The following is a 7,922-nucleotide window of genomic DNA, read 5'->3' as shown; positions in this document are numbered from 1 at the left end:
GTGTGTGTGTGTGTGTGTGTGTGTGGCTGCTAATTCTGGTGCTTATGCATCCAGCCAGGCAGCACTGATACAACACTGAGAGCAGGGATAAAGCCGGCTTTGTGTCCAACTCAGGATCTCGGGCACAGAGTGGCTGAAATGGCACAGAGCCATTGTCACAGGTTCATTGCGGTCATATACACAGAGACAGAGAGAGAGCTGGCGACACCAGTGCTGGTTGAAACCATAGATATTAAAGGTGCAATTGCAACACTGTTTGAGACAATTACTATAAATAAATACAACCATCATTTGACTTAATGGCTTTTTTAAAAAACATGTTACTGCAATTGTTTGCAGAGGAAATATGAAAGATTGTGTGATAAAGCACAAAGAGTGCTGTTCTTCAAGTGAGACTGTTGCCTACTGACGCACAAGCACAAAACAGATCAGATTTTATACTGTACGCCAAATATGGAATATGGAGTTGATATTTAATTGTTGCTAAAGTAGCTCCTCAGTGTTCTCCAGCTAGCTGCTAACTTTGCCATTTGGTGATGGGGTGTGTGTTTATTGGAGGTTTTTGGCAGAAAACGGCTGTGTGCTGCATCTGGAAACAGGGCCGATGAGAGATTTTTGGCAGCAGGAAAACGGTAACACTGCAGGCTACATAACCAGAACTATGAGCTGACACAGAGTTACTAAAACTGTTAATGCTTATTGCAGCTTTTTACTTTGGTATCGAGTGCACTTTGGTAGGAGGACCCATGATAGTGTATAAAAAAACCCTCTTTCAATAAGTTTTCCATCTTAAAGAAAGATTTCTACAAACAATTGCAAGCAAGAGTGCACTAAAATGCAAAAGTGTCCTCAAGGCAGACTTGAAAAGGAGACAGTGAGAACAACAACACATAAGAGACCTTTGAGAAGTCTTTGTGCATGTCTCTGGTAATTAAATGTAGAGGTGGGTAGATAGATCCAAGTATCAACTGTATCAATACCAAGACTGGTATAAAGCATTCAAGAGCTACATTTAAAGAAGTATGGAATACAATTTCAAATTAAATTAATTCATTTTCAAACTATAAGATTACATTTCAATTTAGTGACAATCATTTTCAAACCAATCTGTTCTTTAAGTCTGACGTCATTAGCCATGTCTGGGCCCAAACTCCGCTGCAGGTCCCAAAGTCAAACGATCACTGTCGCATTACTGAGAGTTGAAAAACTGTCTAAAATTCTTTCATCTGTAATAAAATGATCAGTGTGGCTGCTCTACAAGGTGTAACAATTAAGTAAAACATCCATGCATCCATGAAAACAGAAATTATGGAATTTATGGGGTTAGAAGTTAGCAGTGAGCTAGCTCGCTAGTTTCCATCATAACTTTTTAAAAAGTTAACGTGACGTAACGTTAACGGGTTCCCGATGGTTAAGGACAAATGCAATCGCATGGCAGGATTCTTTAAACGGACCAAACTTCAGTGAGGAGAACAACTGCAAAATAAGGTTAGTCATTAATATACTGCTGCACGGGCTGGGCTGTAGTTACATCGTAAGGTTTTAAAAACTGAGCTTTAAGATGAATAGCGGTAATAGAAACCGAGACAAGCCGACAGTGATCACTGACTGTTTTTAGGGGCGTGTGGAGATTAAGTAGAACATGATACAAAGCATTAAAACATGTTAAAAACACAACAGCCTTATTAAATGCAGAGTCATTCTTCACGTCATGACTTAAAGACCAGATACATTGGATTTCAAATTACGCTAATTCAAATTCAGTTTTAGAAGCTTTTATTCAAGTTGATATTTATGGATTGTCACTATTGATTTTATAAGCATAAGCAAACTAGTTTAAATATCTAAATTTGTTCATGGAGGAAGGCCTTTGAGGCCACGAGGACAGCCCAGATGAAGCCCATATCTGCAGTTTTCTCCACACCAGTAGCCAGCCACTGACTTTGGCTACTTTAACTCAACCATACAGCCACCTAGATGTTGCCAGATGTCACGTTGTGACATTTGTGCCATTTCTGGCCAGCAGCCCAGTCCTTGGGGTCACTCATGTCCAGCCCAGCCTGTGACTTGTAGACCACATGTGCAGCTTCACAGAACACTGGCCAGAGCCATAACTGCTGAAAGCGGGCCAGACACCGTGTGGGCAGGGTAGCCACAGTTACCATATTTGCTATAGCTGTGTAACTTTGTAGCAGTATCTCAATGTGTTAGTAAGTTTTAGTAGGAGGCTTCAAGGTGACTTCTAAATACCGTAATACCGGAGCGAATGCTATTTTTCTTAGAGAACAAAGACGACAGGCTGAGTGATCGCTGTGGCAACATCAAGACACAGATGCTCATTTTTTCCAAGTCATTTCTATCGGTGCTGAACTGTGACTGCTGCCAACCAGACAGCATGATGCATTGCTCCTGCAGTGGATCTATGAGCCTTCTTGTTTGTTTTTATCTCTCAAGCTATCACCCTATACCCCTTCGATTGACTTTTTTCAGTATTCCTTTGTTTTTAGTTCCCTTTTTGGAGAGAACACCACCAGTAGGTATGAAATATTTTTCTCATTCTGAACTTTCTTCACCCAGTTTTTGTTAGACACTGTGTATTTAGTCTGTATGTATCCTGTGTGTGTGTCACCTTTCCCCCACTTCCTGCTGCAGTTCATCCAGTGTTGAGCTGGAGCCTCCACCTGTAGGGAGAACAGGGGATGGTGAGGTGCCAGGTTACAAATGCACCCAATGTCACTCTGTTCATTCTTCTCCCCTGCCCTCCTCCACAGACTGCACAGTGTCCTCTGCCTTCCCCGTGTCTGCATACCTCACAGGCATCCTGCCCATTTCTATATCTCTAATCTTTTAACAGTATACCTAATACATGATATATGACACAATATGAGCTTAAAATACATGATTACTTTGTAAAAGTCGTGATTCACCGCTCACATTATGCTTCTAAGGAGCCAGACTTTCTCATCATTTTTTAAAGTGGTCTTAAAGCAATAGCTCTCCAGGCTTTTTACAGAGTGACTCCTTTTTCAGGTGAGTCCTTGAACATGACCTTTTTAAGCCACCTACTTGCAACACGTCACTAAAACACAACACCAAAGATAACACAGTTTGACGGGCATAAAAGACTAGTTTTGCAACAACAAGGTGACTTTGATTCAGACCATTATGAATGCGTACAGCAGAGGTCAGGATGGAGGTACAACAGTGAGTGTCTCCAGCTATCTCTAAAACAAGGTGGAGGCTCTGTCATGGTGTAGACAGCATTTCAGCCAGTTGTGTTCAGGATCTTATCAAAACAGATGGAATAATAAATAGAGGAAAGTACCATTAGACTTTGATCCACCACGCAATACCATCTGGAAAACATCTGACTGGCAGCCACTTCGTTTTGTCAGCATGACAATGATCACACATTGCCAAACAGTAAAAGCATATGTGGATAGAAAAACACAATGGAAGTCATGGATTGGCCTCCCCAAAGCCAGTATTTCAACATCATAGAAGCAGTGTGGGATCAGAACCAAAAGTCATCCAAGAAGAGCTTTGAATGTCCTTCAAGAAGTCTGAGGAACTATTTCTGAGGACTACTTAAAAATGGTTAGAAAGCTGCCTAAGAGAGATCAGGCTGTGCTGAAGAATAAAGGGAGTCAGCGTTCAACAATAATCATTATTTAACTTTTACTTTATTATCGATTATCTTAATCAAGCAGCCTTTAACATAACATTCTAATTAGCTGAATCTGCCATTGGCACCCTTCATATCAATTACAACGTAACTACTTCTGACTCAGCAGTGATAAATGGTATTTGTCCACATGACTCAAATTAGCCGGCGAAGACTTAAACAATTCCAAAAGCCGCTTCTCTGTTCCTTTTCGCAATGGCAAACACAAGGGCGCTGTCAGAGAACGCCGGATTGCTAAACGGTACAAGGTCATCTTCAAAAACCTCGGTATTTGAATTATTAAGAAGTTTGTAACTAACTTGCAACTGCCGAGAACCCCACCTAGAGACGGAGGAAGAGGAAAATAGAATAGAGAATACTTCAAAGGTTGGTTTGAACGGTGGAAAACCACTACCTAAGACACCCAGGGAGCTGAGGTCTGACCTGGAAGAGTCTGGTGTGCTGATTGCAACACTTACAATATGAAGCATGTTGAACCAAGAAGGGTTTTATAAGAAACAAAAGACACAAAATAAGGAACAATCAATCTTCGATTGCTCAGACAAACCACAGTTCTTCTGGGCAAATGTTCCGTGGATGCCACAAACCAAAAGAAAGCTTAAAGCGATTTATCTACTGTGAAATGAAGCTTAGAAGGAGAGGAACACCTTAGACTGTTAACACATTTTAGCATGTCTAAACAAGGCTGATTTGCTGTCTCTTGAGCTCCACCACTGAGGTCTTGAAATTGGAGGATTAGCAGGAGGTTTTAGACCAAGATTTATTACCCAGTGTACACATCTGACACACAAAAACACCTGTAGAAACAGAAACAAACCCCGTTTCTGTTTAGGCTCCCTGCTTCTCACATACAAAATTCCTTATAAAACATTCACAAAGCTGATCTTAAACACCTTGTTGCATTTACTGCAATGACCAGGAGAAGCTACTCAAGTCTAGCCTCAATTAATTTACAGAAAATAGACAAACCAATAAATTTACCAACAGCAAAATCTTAATTTCCTTCCAGCAGCGTGGTAATATGGTGATGTTTGCACATGAGACAAGACAGGTGCTGGTGGTGTGCCATCTGTGTTACTGTGTTTAGTCCACAACATTCAGTGACCCAGAAAACAGCAGCCTGCTGTGTGTATGCAAGACAGATAAAACGAACTGTGCTGTATTACTCTGTTATGCTAACAAGAGGTAATGTGCATATACTCAAGGGCATAGGTTTCCTTTGAGCAAGTTGAGGGGGGATTTGTGGCTCCTCCTTCCAGGCTGGGTCGCCTCCAGAATCTTTTTCATAGGGGTGGCCACATGTGGGCCACTAAACGCATTGGGCGGCACACCACAAAAACAGAATGTCCACCTTTATTATGCTGTTGTCAAATATAGGTTACGTGAGAAATATGGCAAAAAAGAGAAATGAAAGAATTTTATGCCTAGTTAATGTCCTACAATTAAAGTTGATATCTCTGAAAACAGATACATGTGAAAAAGTTCCAGGAAGTCACAACCACTGCTTAAATGATTCTCAGCAGAGCTGAGCAGACGCAGGATTCATTCTCACAGAATGAAGTTAATTTTAAGAGCAAACTTGTTCAGGAAAGACAAATAAGTATGAGATCATGTAAGAATGGGAACTGTTGCCTGTCTCTATGTCGGCCCTGAGAAGCACCAATAATCTGTTCAGGGATTGGCACTAGCTCTTCTGCAACCTTATTACATTGTTACCAACAAAGGGCAGTCTTCCCAGAGGGGGCCACTGTGGCGAGTGCCCCCACAGGCCCCCCCTTGGAGGCTCCCCTGTTCCCAGGAAATTTATTTATGTATCTGTGTTTAATATTTGCAGACATGATTTACATCTTTTGTGTATGTTTGTGTTTACTGGTGTCCAGGCCTGACTGTCAGACACTGAAGTGTAGACAATGCTTGCAACTTTTGCTTTTTAAATGTGCAAGTAAGTTATCAACCAATGGATTTAAAGAGCTGTGCACGAAATGTGTAAGTGGGCTTTGCAAAAAGTCAATCAGCATTTCACACTTTTTAAGATACACCTTTACCATTTCCAGCCAGGCGCTGCTAATCAAATACGCTTGATTAACTGACCATCAGTTTGCTGGCCTGGAGCATCCGTGTGTGTTTGTTAACACAGTGTCACAGGGGTGGGTATCCAAGCAAGACCCATTGTGCAATGCTCAGAGCAATTGCACAAATCCTAAGGGCTATATTTAAGAATCTACAGGTCTCAGTTAGCATGTTAAATGTTAAAGTACAATTAGTATGAACAACAAGTATGGTTTGTTTAAAAAGGTTGCCAGGAAAAAGTTTTTTCTCTCTGAAAAGAACATGGCAACATGGTTTAGCTTTGCACAGTTGCATCTTACACAACTGTAAGACTTCTGGAACAATGTCCTGTGGACAGAATCGACCAAAATAGAGATGTTTGGCCATAATACACAGCTCCATATTTGGAGGAAAAAACAAACAAATGCAGGATATCAGCACAAACACTTACTGCCAAGCACAGCGGTGCAGGGGTGATAATTTGGGCTTGTTTTGCAGCCACAGGGACTGGGCACCTCGCAGCCACGGAGTCAAACGTCAACTCCTCTGTATGCAAGAGTATCGTAGAGGAAGGCACAGACGCTTTACCGGAAAAACAGAAAATATCTACATCGGCGCTTGCTTCGGTTGCTTCCTACATCATAGATAAATTGGTGTGGTTTTGTTTCAGTTTTAAAACCACACCAACCAGACGATATTTTCCATGATACTGATGTTTAAAGTTGGTTATACAAAGAAAACAAACGATTTGTGACACTTGGTGGTTGTGAAATTGATAATGTTTAAGTCATTTTAAAATGTTATGTTTTTTAGGAGGCAAATAAAGAACATAAAATATCAACCCGCCCTCATTTTATCACGATTGTCACGTACAATTGCCACATTAAATATACTAGCAATTAAATATACTAAAGTTTCTGTACATTAAAAAAAGGAGCTGATTCTAAGGTTGTCAGGTTGGAAATAGAATAAGTAATAATATAAAAAAATAACAAGAACTCTATTGCTATGACATATCTTTAAAAAGATAAATATAGCTCCTGCTGTGGTGGCAAGAATAAAATGCATTGTATTGTGCAGTTTGTTTGGGGGTAAACAGAAGAAGAATCGGGTACTTGGCATGAGCAGCTAAACAGTAACCACAATTGTTTTGTGGAAAAACACTGGCTAAAGATCCCACTGAACTACAAAGGTACATGTATAAACCGAGCAAAGCCCCGTCTGAACAGATAGCCGTTCATTTATGACATGATGGTTATAGTGGCCTCACACCCTCATGTTTTGTGTTACACAGGGCGATTCTGTGCTGCTGTTGGACAGAGTGTGTTTATTGCCATGTTTATTACTGTTCCCAGCCCGATACCAAGTTGCTGACACTCATGCAAGCTCATGTGACCCTCTCAGAAAGCCTGGCACAGACAGTCAGCATGGAGGAATCTTTCAAATCCAGCAGAGGAGGCAAATCAGGAGGTGAAGTAAGGACACGGAGGCCTCCCTGACCCCTCGTTTACCACCACCAACACCACTATACCACTGGCATGCGTGGGTGTGTGGTGTTTACGTATGGCCGATTGCGTGTGTGTGGACAGCTGGTATTTGTTTGTGTTTACATCCACAGAGCTGTGGATTGAAGGAGGTGAAGACAGCGAAGGGGCCGCTTTCAAAAGCTTTCCTTTCCCCTTCTCTTCGTTTTAGCTTTCATCTCCTGCCCGTTCATGTTTCGCTGCAGAGTGTCAGGCAGATTGTTTAGCTGTCACATAGAGAGAAAGACAGACAGAGGAGCAGAAAATGAGGTTTGTAGAACATGATTGTGTAGTCTGGCTGGGCGACTGTATTAAATCCAGCTGACTGAGAAGTAGCCAAGTGTGAGATTATGATGCATCCATCTTCTTACTGTCATTATTTAACACACAATCACACACACACACAAACAGGGACTGACAAGTTATACAAGAGGCCTGTACTACAAAGATGGATTTCATCTTGTCCAAGTTTTCTGTACTACAACGATGGCTCACTTTTTCCCCACTGTATAGATCGCCATAGTAACAAGATTCCAGATTAGAGGTCAACAGATACAAATTAACTGCCTGCTGACCAATCAGTTCTTTAGAAAGTAACGTCAGTATTGCCGAGGGTTCCTCTGACCTATGTTTGAGAATAGCAGGAGGGTCTAAAGCAGGAGTGT

This window comes from Pundamilia nyererei, unplaced genomic scaffold, assembly GCF_000239375.1.
Source record: "Pundamilia nyererei isolate P.nyererei 1_Seehausen unplaced genomic scaffold, PunNye1.0 scaffold00005, whole genome shotgun sequence".
Taxonomy (NCBI): domain Eukaryota; kingdom Metazoa; phylum Chordata; class Actinopteri; order Cichliformes; family Cichlidae; genus Pundamilia; species Pundamilia nyererei.
Note: the sequence above shows the minus strand (reverse complement) of the source record.